Source organism: Sparus aurata, chromosome 14, assembly GCF_900880675.1.
Source record: "Sparus aurata chromosome 14, fSpaAur1.1, whole genome shotgun sequence".
NCBI lineage: Eukaryota > Metazoa > Chordata > Actinopteri > Spariformes > Sparidae > Sparus > Sparus aurata.
Window position 1 is genome coordinate 19717291 of NC_044200.1, and position 16524 is coordinate 19733814.

At 42.5% G+C, this 16524-nt stretch overlaps 1 protein-coding gene and 1 long non-coding RNA gene across 6 annotated transcripts in view; one reads left to right on the forward strand and one right to left on the reverse strand.

The window, feature by feature from the left end:
• Positions 1-120: 120 nt before the first annotated feature.
• Positions 121-6515, reverse strand: LOC115595565 (uncharacterized). Of its 5 annotated transcripts, XR_003986720.1 has the most exons (5): positions 6296-6515; positions 4737-4913; positions 3867-3946; positions 3658-3765; positions 121-456 (listed from the first exon to the last, which is right to left on the reverse strand). It is a non-coding gene; the product is annotated as an uncharacterized LOC115595565 (long non-coding RNA). The 5 variants fall into 5 exon arrangements; XR_003986721.1 differs by lacking the exon at positions 3867-3946 and having other exon boundaries at positions 121-444; positions 6296-6513; XR_003986718.1 differs by lacking the exon at positions 3867-3946 and having other exon boundaries at positions 6296-6513.
• Positions 6471-16524, forward strand: part of syt1a (synaptotagmin Ia) — a 185565-nt gene continuing 175511 nt past the window's right edge. Inside the window, exons 1-3 of the mRNA XM_030440196.1 lie at positions 6471-6587; positions 11408-11541; positions 11670-11774. The gene's annotated coding sequence lies outside the window, so the exon portion shown is untranslated. The remainder of the gene's footprint in view (positions 6588-11407; positions 11542-11669; positions 11775-16524) is intronic.

Below are 16524 nucleotides of genomic sequence, written 5' to 3' on the forward strand. Positions count from 1 at the left end.
GGCTGAAGAATAACAGTGTGTGCCGGGGGGGGGGGGCTTGACTTTTATCTGCATTTGGAGATAACAAAAGACAAACATTTGTGTTTATTTGCTCCGAACAGCCAGATTACTATCCTGCACGTTAGCCATGAAGTGGCGAGCAACGGCACACACCGTCAACCTTAAACCTTAAATCTTAAACAACATCTTGGACACAAATCATACGAGTAAAAAGAGATTTTAGCCTGTGATGTTAATTATCACACACCTATGATGCTGCACTGAGTTCTCTCCTCAGACATCCAACAACCATTCACACCTGGGCTCACCTAGCCTTAGTCCATGTCCACTCGTACCAAAAGTATCTTTTTTTCTCCTCGTCTTCCTCGGCATCGTCTCAAGAATATTTGCGTCCAAACGGATCCATTGTAAACCACCCAACAGGCTGTAGTTCATCTTCCGGGCCTATAGGTGGTGCTTGAAATTCACCAAAAACGGAGAAGAAGAGACGGATAGAGCATGAAACTTGCACACTGTATACAAACAGACAGTAGAAGGAGAAACCGAACACAACAAGAAGAACACGAAAATGGCTAGTCGGTCGTCCATAATCCTTTTTCCCTCAGCGTAGTGGCAGAGGAGCTTAATATTTTGCCCCAGTAACCCTGATAGGCTCAATATCTTCTGCAGCACTAACACAAGCGTGTAGTCCGCCATTGTTGTTGTTGATGTTGTCGTTATGAGACATCGCGGGGTCCAGAGGTCGAAGGCTAGAGGTCGAGGGGTGTGGCGATGGCGTCATCGATACGCAAAGTATGCAGATTCGCTGTCCACACGAAAACGCAAGGGCGGCGTTTTCAGATTTTTCCACACTGAGACTCGGTTTCAAAAAGTGCGTTTACAGGATCCATCGGCCAGAACGATGCAAAACGTGCGTTTACACAAGTGTTTCCATGTGGATGGCCCCTTAGAAACCAACATGAAGGCCGGTCCAACCAACGACCCCCAAGTGGCCCTAATGACTCTGACACTCAGAGCTCACACGTGTCCTTGGCGACTCTGTAAGGACACTCCCACACAGAGTCTGAAAGCCTGCGACTCCCCTCCAGTTAGTTAGAACTGAAGAAGCCTCTTGGATGAGAGGTGAAACTGAAGTCCAGGTGCCTACGATTCAGCACCTAGATCAGTGGCGGGTGGATGGATCTGTGTTCATATTGATAGAACTGGGCCTGTTACTTCTTGGTATTGAATTGGAACTAAAGTTTCTGGCGACACTAATCCCTCAAGAGCTAAAAAAAAAAAAAAAGTTTTATCAGTCACAAATGTTATTTTTAGTGGCGAGTTTTCTGTCCTTGTGTGCCAAATTTTATCTGACCTTTGCACTGAAATAAAGACATATTGGCTTTTTGGTGCTTGGCTTCTGGATGTGGGAGGAATATTATTCCCCGGGCTTAATCAGTCCCCAGTCCATGAGCTTCTCTCTGGGCCCAGAGGCAAACTGTGAGCAATTTACCAGAGCCGCTTTCGTCTTCATCTCGAGACGCCATCCTGTGGAGGCGAAAAACAAGAAGAATCTACAGCCTGATTAGCTTCACACGGACGTTCCTGTCGCGCACACACATTCGTGCACACACACACACACACACACACACACACACACACGAGGAAAGAGGTAAGCCCCCTCTTGCAGAAGCAGAAGCAAAAAGGATGACAGACTCGAGCGGCTTGTTGCGTTCCGTTGGGAATTAAGTCATCTGTTCCGAAAGATCTCCTCTCTCACGGTCCCCCCGCCCCCCCAGAGGGTTGCCATGGCGACGTGATAGGACAACGTGCGTGTGTGTGTGTGTATCCCAATCAATCTTTGTTTTTTTCTTTTTTTCTCACACATATACAGAGAAACACGTATAAAAACACATCACACGCTGTGCACAACGTGCCAAAGTATTGACTGCCAGCAGAGATGACTAACACACACTTTTTACTATAAAACGTGGTGATAAAGTGCCGCTCTGCATTTTTACCATCCGTATTTTTGGGGCGACCCTTAATGGCTGCTGGAAGCTTGGTGTTCTGATGGAGATGGAGATGGAGATGGAGATGGAGGGATCCCTTCCTGTTCTCCCCCAGTGGATGGCACTGTTCCCAGCCTGGATCCCGTCACTGTGACGGCCTGTCACGGCTCTGATGGTGTTTTGTTTTTTTTAACAGGCTTGATGGCGGGGAGCTCCTGGAGGTTACGGTGAGAGCCTCCTGATTTTAAGTGGTTTTATCATCCAGCGAATGGAGTGACGGTTACATAACACCCTCATGCTCACGCTGCTGTATGTAAATACTGATGGATTAATGGCTGGACATCCTTTGATCCTCCACGAAGGCCATTATCATAATCTCATCTTGTTGATGATAGATTGGTTATTGGCCATCAGATGAAAACGTGCTCAGTTTCCGCCGTTTCCATCATCCCCCTCCCCATTTGCTCATCCATTTTAATAAGCCCCCAAACCTCCAGAGGGAGAGAGGATCATGTGAATTTGAATGTTGCTGATGACTCACAAAGTCCATGCCAAGCTGGATAGGAGGCGGCTCTGGGGAGCATCAGCAGCCTCTGAAGGTCACTCGACGCTGTTACCATGACAGCACCGGCCTCCCTCTGAGAAGTTGTGTTTTGTTGTTGTTGTTGTTGTTGTTGTTGTTGTTGTTGCGTGGCGTGATTTTTTTTGGGGGGGGGAACCTGCCTTGGGATGCAAAATCAACAACTCCGGCTTGGCGCAACATATGCATCCCTTCCTCCTCCTCCTCCTCATCAGCACCACCGAGTCAGCAGGGGAGAGGCAGAGGTGCATGTTCAGCCCTGAGCTGTGTCTCATTCTGAGCTTTCCACCAGGGAAAGCGACACACACACACACAAGCGTCATCAGGCGGAATCAAAAATAGTCTTCCTGGGTGTGTAGAAGCCGAAGTGGCCGGAGTTTCACCTCTCCGTGCCATCCTGCAATATGTAACCAGAGTGTGAGTCGATGGTACAGATGGATCAGACGGACACGTACACTAATCATCCATCTGTCAGCTGCACTCGCTCTGAAAAGAAAAAAAACACTCCGTCAACCACTAAAAAATGTTGCCATCTCCGTCCTCTCTTTGTCCTCCCATTCATCCGTCAGCAGTCGCCACCCACAGCCGCCCGTCCTATGTATGGAATGCATGTGTTGCCAGGCTGCTCGCAGGTGGTTACTAGCTGAGGAGGAGGAGGAGGAGGAGGAGGAGACACGGGGTTCATCCATATATGCATGATGATTCTCATGGCAGCTCACTGGGGGAGCTCACCTCATGGGAGGCTCTAACAAGGCAATTATCCCTGTTAGGTTTCATTTGACTCCAGCAGAAGGTGCGTTCGCTGTCCTGGGGGGGTTTGGACCTCGTACGCCCAGAAGCCCCTCCCCCCTCCAAGGCTTGGAGAAAGCGAACAAGATGGTTTCGGATGGACGGTTGTGTACGGAATATCAAAAGTGTTAATGTTTGCCGTCTGCCTGTCAGACAGTCACTGCCTATAAAAATCAACACGCGGCAGCTTTAACCTTGTTTGGGGTGGGTTATCCATCCAATTAACATCTCGTTGATTTGATTTGGTGTCAGAGTGCGATCACCCTCACCTGGGAAATCAGCTTTTAAGGAGCGCACCTGTTTTGAAAGCTCATGTTCGGTGCTCCCGGGGTCCAAGATTGGATAATTACGCCTCGCTTGAAATGTTCTTGTTCCAAAGAAAGCCTGATGGACAGATGTTGTGACCTGAAACGCATCAGAAAATCATCTTTATTTACGACTTTCTGTTCCTCAAGTATTATTATTATTATTCATTCATTCAGCTGATTAATTTTCATGAATTTAACCTGATAAATGTCTTGAGGCCGTCCTGTTGTTCGTGGTCAAACAACCCAGTCGCCGGAATAAATGCTGGCAGTGCGCGTTCCTGCAAACATCGGCTATATTGAAACTATACATTTCTTTATGATGCAACTTTAATTGAATTCTATTGTATATATTGACAATGTTGTGCTTCTGATCTGGTTAGGTTTAGGCACAAAAACCACTTGGTTAGGGTTAGGAAAACTTGTTCTGGTCGCCACAGACACGACTCCAAATGTCCTGAGGTCTCGTTAAAAACTCCTGGTTTTGTTGCAATAACCACGGCTCAAGATGTCCCAACTTCCGATTAAATAAAACTTATTTTGTCTTCATAAACACGTACAAAAGAGGTTTGCAGAAATGTTAAACGGCTTGATTTTTATCCCGGGGACCGGGCTGTCATAACAATAAAAAACAAAGAAATAAACCCTGGAAAAGCTTTGTGTCATCCAAACTTCTTTGATTCAGAGCAGTGAAATCTAAACCCATGAGGTAAACAGGAATAAAAAGAAACTTTGACACTTTGAAAAGCAAAAATCTGAATTTTTCATGAGCCATTAATAAAACATTTGACGAAAATAAACTTTTTGCCTCGAACAGCAGACGTGTTTATTTCTCCAACATTAAAAGGTTGATATTTTGCCTCTTCGAGCTGCCAACTTTTGTCTCGTTTGGCTTCAACACCGACTGTCTGAATGCTTTCTTTGAAACCAAACACTTGCCAACTGCTGCTGAATAAAACAAGAAAGATACGTGTGTGTGTGTGTGTGTGTGTGGTCCTTCCTATATTCTGGGTTGCTGCGTTTGAGCATCATGACACAGACATTCATACGTGCGATGCTGAGAAAGGCCACCTGGAGAATCACGGGCAGGTTGACACATGGCTGGAAAGGTCGTTTCTCCACGTGGCGCTACCCATGATGCCACGCTAGCAGGAATCCTCCACTGGGCGCACGATGCGATCGGTCTAAGGAAAAAGGAACGCTGGCTGCTGCCGGAGTGGCCTTCAGGACGACATTTGAAACGCTGACCTTTAACACAAAGAGAAGAAGGAACAGTGTCAGACACATCCACCGCCTGACGTCCTGAACGACGTTCTGCACATTAAGATGGTTTCCCGCTGATATTAGGGCCGTTTTGACAGCTTTTCTTGATGTGCTTTCCGCGGTGATATGAAAATCTGGCAGTCACATCAGATGTTAAAACCCACAAGAGACCTCTGTAACTTTGGCATCCATCAGCAGGAAAAAAAAAAGAAAAAAAAGGTCATCTTGACTGTGTGCATACGGGATGAAGGAGACTGGAAACACATATTTTGTCCTCCAGTTTACATAATGGCCGGCTGTAAAACGGGGCGGAAACTCTGTGAAAACACCGGCGCTGATGGTTTTGAAACTCCTCTCCAAAGCCATTAGTGTTCAGATAAAGAGTGCAGTTTGTAATGATGCTCTCTCTCTCGCATGTTCTCCATCTTTATCTCTCACCTCGGCCGGATGAAAGGCAGCGAGAGCCTCCTCGGGCCTTTGTTGTGGACATTATTTCACCTTGACAGGCGCTGTATGGGCACTCCAACACCTGCAATTGCACCTGCGTGCTTTGATCATGGGGTTATTGGGAAGAAATGGGAACTTGAATAATGTAAGGGCTGGAGGACAGCGATGGCTGAGCTGGCCCAGGGACTATAGCAGCGTTGCCAGGTTTGGCTGACATTAAAAAGGAGCCTCGAATCTGCCAATCCAACATGAAAAGTAGACAAATTCTTTATTTAGGACGCTGGAGGGGATATATTTTACCCTAGGACTTTCTGTTGGACTCAAGTTTTACTTGTATAATTAGGTGAAATCCAGGGCAAAATCTACATATAACTTATTTTTTTGCTTGGCTGTATTTGTAAAGGAAAAAACAAATTTCAGCCTAGTTGTTAACATGGCAGGAAGAAAGTGCCAAAACAGTATATGTAAAAAAAATATATATATATATATATATATATATATATATATATATATATATATATATTTTTTACTTGCCAAATCAAATCAAAAATAGCTAAAATGACCCCCCAAAAATCTGGCAACACAGGACTAGCATCATGTATCTAGCTAAGTTAACGCACACTCACTAAGGAGGCCATATTTAAGCTTTCTTGCCATTTATTTGCTCCGCCGTGTTTTTTCTTGTCTTTGGAAATTGAGTTACAAGCATAAACATTTATTAAGCAAGTCTGAATAGCAAATAAGATGTTTGTGCCGTTCTCTCTGGTATCGTTAGCTTCACGGCTAGTTACACTGGTTTGCAACCGCTATGGGCATAAGTTAGCTAACAAGCTAACTACACCATCTGTCAACGTGTAATATTAGCCTAACGTTAACCGTCATTCGGTGCACTTGAAACCAGAATGTGGACGTTAACTGACCTGCTGTTACTAGTTTGTCCTTAACGTTTTAAAGCTAGCCACTTATATGCCACCAGCTTCACTGCAGTTTATTCAGCAAATAATGGTATTTGTGCTGCCAGCTTTGCTGACAGTTAGCCTCTCCGCTAGCTACGCTTGTTAGCTAACGTGAGAAGCGTTAGTTAGCTACGTCATCTCTCCGTCAGTTGGTGTCAACGGCGGGCGCACTTCAAGACAGACCCTGAAGTTACTGGACGTGCTGTAACTGCTCTTAAATGACTTGCTAATATGCTAATTGCGTCACAGCTTCAAGGTAAGAATTTGCTGCTTTTCTACAGAGTGACTTGAAGTATTTTCAGTCTGCCATTGTCTGAAAAAAGTCTCAACATCTCGCTACTGGAAGGGTTCAAGTGCAAATCACGGTGTTTGCGTTGCTCCTTGCTAATTGTTAGACTCACTGCTAGCTAACGTTAGAAGCGCTAATTAGCTGTCATCTGCGCACTACTGTAAGTTACTGGACTTGCTTTACTATTATTTCTTAAAGGAGTTAGCTTCTCAGTTGCCACTAATGTACCAGAAGTGGCTGTTTAATGTTTAATATCAGTAACTAGTTTGTTGGCGAGCTGCTAGTAAGCAAGTCCACATTCTTAAAAGTCTAGTAATAGTGTTTTTGTACTGCTAGTTAGCTACATCACTAGCTGCGTCTTGTTAGCTGACATTACAGACGTTAGCTAGCTGACAGGCTAACTGCGCCATCTATGGTCAAGTACATCTAGGATTGACTAAGATGCCAACTGCTTTATACCACCAAGGTAGGAATTTTAACAGTCAGTTTATGTATTATTCAGCCTGCCATTATGCGCTAATATGGTTAATATTAATATCAGTAACAAGCTGCTGCCTATTTATGCTGTGTTGTAAGCTAGCCAGATGCTATCCAGCTACTTCAACACAGTATTTGTATAGATTGGCACTGAATTTGATGCATTCATGCTGTTGCTAATATGTAATGGTTAAACAGTTTTGATAGTGGATATAGTCCTCCATCATCAAATGCATCTAACACTACTGCAAGTTTTGACAGATTTTGCTGCAGGTTGTTGCCTTATTTTGAGTGTGTTTCTACTCTAGTTTCTAACAGAGTGTAATTATGTATTTCCTGTAAAAGTGGACCTGTATATGATTAGATGACCAGATTGAATGACGGTACAGTCAGAGAAATGCTTCATCAAGTAATATATTTATGTATGTAAAGCCGAAGTTTAGCACTTGCACTACAGTCATTGTTAACCTCAAGCATATATGCATGCACTAATGGTCATCGATGAACATAACATTTCATAAGAGCAGGTAAAAGTATTTTTTTCTGCTGTATGCAGATGTTCTTCATGGCTACCACAGATTAGATTAGATCAGATCAGATTAGATAGGAGAGCCTTTATTGTCCCCGATGAGCCATTTGGTAGACAGGAGTCAACTCAACAAGCACACATCATCCTGAAATTAAACAATACAGTGACATAACATACGGTATTGTACAACATACAGGATGACATCATAAAAATAGACAGTGAGAGAGAAAAATAAAATAGATATGATAAAGCTTTGTCTAGTGCAATAGCAAGTTAACATACAGCTTTTTAAGGAACCTAACAGCTGATGGAACAAATGATCTCTAATATCTGTATGTTTTGCTGCTCTTAGAGCTAGTATACCTCCTCCCTGATGTCAGGAGGCATGGAGAGGGTGATGAGGATCTTCCAAAATGGCCTTTACTAGGGCCCTATGATTTCTGCGATCATGGAAACGCGGACCGAATCGCGGAATTGGCCGATTAAAACAATCTACTTTTGAACGCAGAATATGGGAATTTGACATACTTTAACTGAAATGCTGTTTTCGTGTGGAAGAGGAACTTATGTCTGGGGAAAACGGTACAGACTGAGCCCCTCCCCCGTCAAAACAATGTAAGCGTGGCGAAGCGGCTGCCCACGGCTCTGTCCTCTTCGGCGGAAAACTGTGAAACTTGACATTAACCCCTCAGTTCAGAGCCGAGCAGTTCCCGAATGATGTGCAATGACCACGTGCTGTCCAAAAGCCATGTGAGAAACAAGGAAAAGTACAATAATAACACTAACCAGACCACGTCCCTACAGATGTGCATTACTGCTGCTACATTCAAGTCATTGGACACCCAGAAAAGAATCTGTTGAAGATTTTGTGGCTATGGGAAACTTGAAGAGAGAGTTAATTTCTATTTAATTTGTGCACATTTTAGTCATTTATAGGGGTGTAACGATTCATCTACCACATCGATGAATCAATTTATATTCCTACTATCCAAGGACATCGATCTGTACTCGGCAAGTTGGCCTTCCAACGACATATATCGATTAAAAATCATTTGAAATGGTAAAGAATCGATTCTATCCATACTAGGAAATTGCACATTGGATTTAAGCATGGCAAACTTTAAGGATGTGTGTTTTTTTTAGCTCTTTTAACGATAAAGTCAGGTTAAACGTTACTCGATTAAGTCTGCCTGTCTGTGACATCATCGGCACGTGCTGGCAGCAGCGCGAATCTTAGAACAACAAAACGCAGCATGGCGGATGGCAGAGGAGGTGGCGAGTGTGTGTGGAAACACTCTGGCTTTTGCAAAGACGGAGATGTTCTAATTAAATCGCTCGCTGTTTGTAGAATATGTAAAAGCCAAGTAAAAAAAACACGGCAACACGAATAATCTCTCCAACCACCTACTAAGGCGCCATGGGATTTCACACAACGCCGATCGTCCAGGCACCTCTTGCAGCATTACTGCTGCAGCAGCAGCGCAAGGTAAGGTCAGCTCTGCAGAATGATCGTTTGCACTCCGTTTTTGGTATTACTAATGTACTCTTTATGTTTAAACAACAGCAGAAGTAGCAGGTACACCTACTGTTAATTCAACCTGAAGAAATGTTGGTTGCACTTACTGTGCTCTTTTTATATTGAAAATGAGAGCAGAAAAGGTTAACCTCCTGGTTGCACTTCATTCAAATACAAGGTTAATACATTTGCCATTAATTGTTGTTTACTTGTTTATATCCATAGTTAATTTAAACCTGATTCCCTTACAAGAAACAACAGGGATCTAGGAAACTTCACCTGTACTGTCCAGTATCCAGGTATTTATTTCACAGTCGCACTGGTTGAATTTTTAGCTAAAAAGTTATTGAATCAATTTCAAGTAACTGAATCGTATCGGATTGTATCGTTTTAAATGAACCAAAATCGTCCTTGAATCATATCGGCAACCACGAATCGTGATACGAATCGAATCGTTGTTAAAATGAATCGTTACACCCCTAGTCATTTACATTAAAACACACTGTTTTTGGTAGTAAAATAAGAGTAAAAGGTAAAAAAACAGGATTCCCAAAAAATAAAACAGATTTTATAGGGCCCTGCTTTACCCTATAATTGGCTCTGGTTAAAAGTGACTCGATAAAAGATGATTAAAACATTTTTAATAGCGATTTGTCGGCACTGAAACACCACAGCTTTCTACAGATGCAGTCAGTGTTTCCTTCAAAAGTCACTGCTGGTCATAAAGCTTTTTTGAAATCTCGTCCCTAGAATCTACCTGGTGTTTATTTCCACACCTTCACATCTGTGCTGTGATCTGTGCTGTGAGTCTTGTCACTTCCTAACATCTCGTACGTATTCTGCATTCACATGAAATAATCGACTGCGCGTGAATCGTCTCGGGTGAAAGTTTGTAGCTTGTTTATCTGCAGCCTTGTGAAGCTGAACCGCCGCAGTGATTATGTTATCCCACAGAGCACGCACAGCAGCGACTCGTGTATTGATTCGACACTGTGGTTTTTCTTTCCTTCTGACAGTACATTGGCTTTTTTCCGGATAATGCGCACAAACACTGATGACCTCGCCACGTCCATGTGCTTTCACTTTCTTTTCTCATTTTCTTTCTCAATTCTGAGACAACAGTGTTATTCACTTCCAAAGTATGTCTCACTGTCCACTTGTCACCGGGCTCACAAACATAGCTGCTTTTCAAAAATGCATCTTAAAAAAACGCTGGTTTCCGGACTTATGTGGGAGTTTGTCTGCATGAACTGCTGTTTGCTGTAGTCAGCGAGACGAGCAAATGAAAAGACAAACGTTGGGAACTTATGTGCATCTGTGTTATCCTCAAAACTCATTTGCTGTCCCTAATTAAAAACTCTGTAATTAAAAGGCATAATGTGATATTTGCTGTTCATTTGTTCTTTATTTGCAACTGGAGCAATTGGTGTGTGAAAATGATCCTCCAGCTCTTAGTGAACTACCTCGGGAGCTCCAGCAATAAGAGAAAATAAAAGAGGAATGTAGAACAGCAAATCCTGTACCGTATAAAACTGAAATTAGAAAACCACCCCTGGCGTATGGACATTATTATCACCTTCCAAATGTCCTAAGTACAAAGAGTAGCATTTTATTTCAGTGCTTTATTATGTTACTAATGGATCTTTTCAGGGTTTGGCAGTTCTTTCAATGGACTCCCTGCGTAATGCCCATTCTTTGTAGCAGCAGCTGTAGCAGCAGTCACTTTATCAGGAGAAAAAGGGCTTCAACAGGATGTTCGTTTATCTCACACAGCCAAGTGTCGGGCTGAACAAAGAGATGGAGTGCATCGCTTCCAAACTGTTCGGAAGAGGCTCCACATTCGCCAGGGTACTTCCACTACTTTGAATCGTGCTAAGAAACCAGGGGATTGCTGTGCATGCTGGGAGATGCATCTATAGGATCCAAGGGCTGCATAGAAGTAAAATCTGTAGGATAAGCTCAGCTTGGAGTGTATGGGGAAGGAGGAGATTCAGCTATAATGGCATTGTACAATGGCACCTAGCTGCAGGCGGAGGACAGCGAGAGCAGCTGATCACGTGATGTGACACAGTGGGTCCACTCTCATCACATTGGCCTCGCCGGGTCCTCATCTGCGTTTCAAATGAGAAGCCTCTCTCATCCTCTCTTCCTACGTGTGAATGGAGGCTATAAACAGGCCGAGACGTGCCGAATAATCAGCCTCCTCTCATCTTTTCCACAACTTAACTGGTCGTAACACTAAAACAACAACTGTTTGATTTGCAGTCAAGTGAAGGAAATGTGGCAGCGGGGAGATCCACTCGACCATGGGCTTCATTCAGTATGCACCTCCAGCTGACAGGCTGATGAGCCACAATCAGCCCTGCCTGTCTGACTGGGCCATGCTGTGGCAGTGATTGGTGAGTCAAAGCCCAGTTGCCAGAATAAAACGTTGGCTTTTAACGGTCAGATTTGTGCATCACAAACATATCATGTTGATATTTCTACAATATGTGTCATATCATGTTTCCATTACATGTCTCTCCAGAACCACTGTTCGAGATGGCGTGTTACCATTTTTAAGCACGAAACCCCAGGATATTAAAGGAGACATCGGGACATTTCCTAGCAGCCCTAGTGGTGTCTGAACCAGGTAAGCCAAAACATCATCTTTTTTTAACCCTCCCTAAAAGCATCCCCAAAGAGACACCTTCAAAATTAACAAAGTTAAAATACAAGAGTACAAAGTGTCTCTACTACAGAAGCCTCTTCCTTCTAATGCCGGCACAGGAGCTTTCACTCACGTCTCCCAGGCCCGGTGCACCTCATTAGAGAATAAAGTTGTAGCTAACCTCAAGGAAGCTAAAGGAGAAGGTAAAGGTTTTCAGTGTGTCAGTAAGTCTTGCTTTAGTGCCAGACTGTGGTGCCAGCTTTATTGAAGTCTTTCGGAGATTAATGGAGAAACACGCTAAAACCCAACATATCTATGTCGTCTGACTTCTGATGAAGAAATACCTCCAGGAAGTGAAAGACAGTTCAGAGAGTAGGTGAACAGCTGATTTTTTTAATCATCTCGTTGTTCATCCCTTGATTTTGTTTAGAAAAGGCTGATTTGACTCAAAAAAAATCCGTCATTAACCTACTGTCTGAAGTGTGATCTTTACTTTTTTGGAGGCACCTCTTCATCAGTAGTCATACTTTGTAGATATGTTTGGGTTTTGGCATGTCTCCTGTTGTCTTCAATACAGGTGTCACTACGGTCTCGCAACAAGGCATGACTTAGGTCCAGACCAAGGCAGGATGTAATGACCCATTTTTATAGGTTAATCCTAACCTGAGCAGAGCAAGAAAAGACAGGGGGAGGGGACAAACAGCACAGGGACATGTACAGCTGTGACAACACAAAGAAATGTAAAGTTTAAATATATTTATACCATGGTCTGGGGGATTACTCGATTCTGATTGGCTGCAGGGTGTCCATTAATCCCTGATATATGGACACCTACTAAGTAGTTCCAGTCAAATTGTCTGTTCACCGTTCTAAATGAATGCGCTAGCTGGCGTATCAAATCTGAAAATTTATTTCCAACACTGAGTGCTGTCCGTCAGTCCTTCAGTGCCTTATCCTTTGAACACCACAGGATGGCGACTGTAACACACAAGCTGCAGAAAGTACACTTCCCCTCCAAACTTACTGATACTGTGTATTACATAAGCGAATAATCTTATATCCCATTCGCTGTTCAACTGTACTTCAGGCTGCGGCCACAGTAACGTTACACACGGCCGATCATTTGTTCGTGAAAATCTTGATATTGATTTGGGGACAATGACATGACTGGTTAGCTAGCTGGTCTTGTTGTTAAATATACTGTCAAATTATATTTACTGTTTTTCAACCATACGCAATGTTATTGACTTTGAATCTGACTAGCATATCGTTAGCTTTCTGGCTCAATGCTGAGCATACTAGAATATCTCCCGTTGCCAAGTTGTATCTAAGGTCTGTCCTATTTACTGGAGGAGTGAACAACGTTTCCGTTGCAAAAGAACCTTACGGGAGGGTAATGATTGTTCCAGGTATTAGTCAAACCCTCAGACGTTACCAGGGAAACTTAGTTATGGCTTGTGAAAAATGTTATATTTTGATTGTAAAACGCATGAAAATATAAATTAATGGTCTCAATTTATTTTCTTTGGCAAGTGACCATGGTATAAGCGGGATTATGATGCCCTTCGAGGTGTCCATAATCAGGAATTAATGGACAACGCGGAGGCCTAAGAACCAATTGCCTCCACGGGCATTATCGGGGCATTATCCCTTACATGAGATTTGCAGAAACTTGAATTGCCAACAATTCTTCTGGCGCTCTGGTGGTGACTTGTGGTTGAGGAATAGACAGCCTGGGCTGCTTCCACTTGCTGCTTGTCATTCATTAGAAACACTGAAAACAATGTACAGACATATGATTTTAATGCATGTTGAGTGATTTTGATCACAACACTAGATGCTAAGCAGAACACACAGTTTCAATTCTAGCCTGACTCAGTGAGTTTACATGTTTACTCTCACGTAATGGTCCAGAATGGATGCTGTATTGTATCTGTATCAGTATTTGCCTCTAGCTACTGATGTGTTTAATGAGACTTCCTACCAGCTCATCACAGTTTTTCTTTTAAATCTGATGTTGTGTCTCACGATGACATGTAATTGTGTTGATTATGGGCCACCAGATGACGGCTTCATACACTTCAGTGGACTAAGGAGTTAATATAGCAGCTAAAACACGCTTGCATGGCATTGTTGTAAGGCTGTCATCTCTACTTAGTCTACTGTGTGCCTGAACAACACATCCTTGTTTATAAAGGCTGTCCTTACCAAACTATTATAACATTTTGTAATCTGAGAGCGTCAGAGCTCATTTTATAGCACATATCTGTTCACCTTTTGGCTGTACTACATTTCAATTTCCTTTTCGGATCACTGTAATTTTTTAAAATTAGGGGTTGAGGGCCTACCTGTTGGAAAATGGGCTGAAATGAGACATGGCTGTTATTTTAGGAGTAAATGATCACCAGCGCTGATACTGTTGTTTTCCTAAAAGCCTAGCAGACATAATTTACCAAGTAGAAAAGCTCTGGTAATGTCCTCTCTAATCTCAAGCATGAGGAAAAGGAAGATTGATCATAGTTAGTAGAAAATGCAGTGTGTTAGGAGACTTAAAAATGGGGCACTACTCATGTTAAACACATCATATTCAACCTGTGATGCTGTACAGTACTATTTTTAAGGGGATGGGGAGTATTGAAAGTTTTCACCAAGTATGTGACTAATATTTGATCTGTACTCTGAAGTTGTTAGAGGTGTGGACGTGGGCTGCATCGACGAATCGAGAAAGAGTTTGCTTACAATGTTAATTGTTGATTTTTTGCCTTCAACTGGACAAGAAAGTTATACTTGTGCGTTGAATTGTGGGTGAACATTGGGCTAAGAGTTGCAGATATCAGAGGCAAGTGTTAAAAACCACATTCAGTATTTTGAAAGCAGACATCTGGGCAAATTTCGGATTTGATGAACTTGCTTGGAAGCAAAAACTAGGTGAGACACAGACTGTGTGTGAAATCTGCCCGAAGCCAAGAATTAAGGAGACGCTGTCATCTTTGCCGCACAGGTCTGAGAGTCGTGTGTTATCAGAGTCTTGTTTCTGATGTTTGACACAACTTGGAAGTGTCCTTTCTTAGATTTCTATGTAAAAAAAACTGTAGTTTGTAGATTACAGCACTTATTTGTAATGTTTCTGAGCCAAGATAGGTCATAAAGATACTGGTATTGGAAAGATTTAGCTTTTAAATTGTAGGCCGTCTTAGTCTGATTTTGAAAGGACTTTCAAAGTCAAAAGTGGAGTTTAGATGATTAAAAAGTAGCAGTGTGCCGTAATATAGGATATAGAGAATGCATGAAGTATTGTTATGCATTTGAATTGTTGGCAGGTGAAAAAATGAATTACGAAGCCAGTGAAGATTCACACCTATAATATTATCAGAGGGGCTTCATCCATTTACTCTTGTGTATTATGATACAAGTGTCACATGCCAAATATGACCATATAGAATATCCACCGGATAGAGTAATACAGGTGTATTCACTTCCGCCACAATAATAATAATAATGATATCACAGTTTCAGTAGAACCCCAAAGAACAGGTGAGGTTAAACACCTTGAGAACAGGTGAGAGTGTCTAAAGTTATAATCCGCTGGTCTAATTATGTTGATTTTTATGAAAGAAGTAATCTGCAGTCAGCGTGTCCCTGGGCACTTCTAGTTGTCAGTAAGCCGGTAAAACTGCCGTCTGCAATCTCTCACAGTGTTACAGCCAAGAATTTGTGAAGGCTTAATGCTGACATGACACCTGACCTCCCATTTTCCTCGCTCCCCGCTGTTGTGACACTCTGCCTAAAATGCACAAAAAAGAAAGTTTTCGATTAGAGCCTTTCTGCAGAGTGATGCCTCTTCCTCTTAGTCTAACCGTTGCCACCTCCTTTCGTTTTCCTTTTGCTCTCCGAAAACATTGAGCCAAACTATTTTCTCTGAGGTGTGGGAGTTGGGACGAGTGAGTCTGTTGACCATGACTGATAATTGTGGATGATCTGAGATGAAAATTACAGAGCAGAGCCAGCAGCTGTATCAAGCATAATCGCAAGAGGAAACCTTCGCTTCTTTAGAAAAAGTACAAAATGAGTACAGTTCAGTGATGATACAAGTCTCTTTGTGTTATGTAATGAGCTAAATTATAGATAATTCTTCCCAGGAAAATTATAGGGTGTCAGTCGCTCCTGTCATCTCTACTTAACCATCCTGTGATTAATTGTTCTGGCCCAGGGATCAGCTCTGATCCGTACAGGTGTGTGGATGGCTCTGCTTTGTTCTTCATCGAAAACTTCATCGTTTTGTTCCAGTTTATTTAGAAACACAGGTGGTAATCAAAACATTAATTGCTACTGATACTTTGTGATTACTCAACTTCCTTTGCACTTGTTGCTTTCCACAAAGTGTGCAACAATTAGCATTTCTTTGTTATGGTAATGGTGCTTTAACTTTTTAAATACAATGAAAGTAATAGAAGTTTGTTTTGCAACACCAGTGAGAATAATTCCCCTTAAATAAGTAGTATTCGGTTCTCAATGTGCCCTTCACCTGTTTCTCTGTGGCGTCTTCTTGGCATACATTTGGTACTTAAATGGCTTAATACATAAAGGAATTATTCAGTCTCCTTCAAGTGATCCACGTTCAAGCAGCATGCAAAATGCTCTAATTCATAATTTATAGAGTGGATAATAGCTCTAAACCTGAACATTTCCTTTATCCTTGGAGAATCAGTAATTACATCAACCTTTTTTCTAT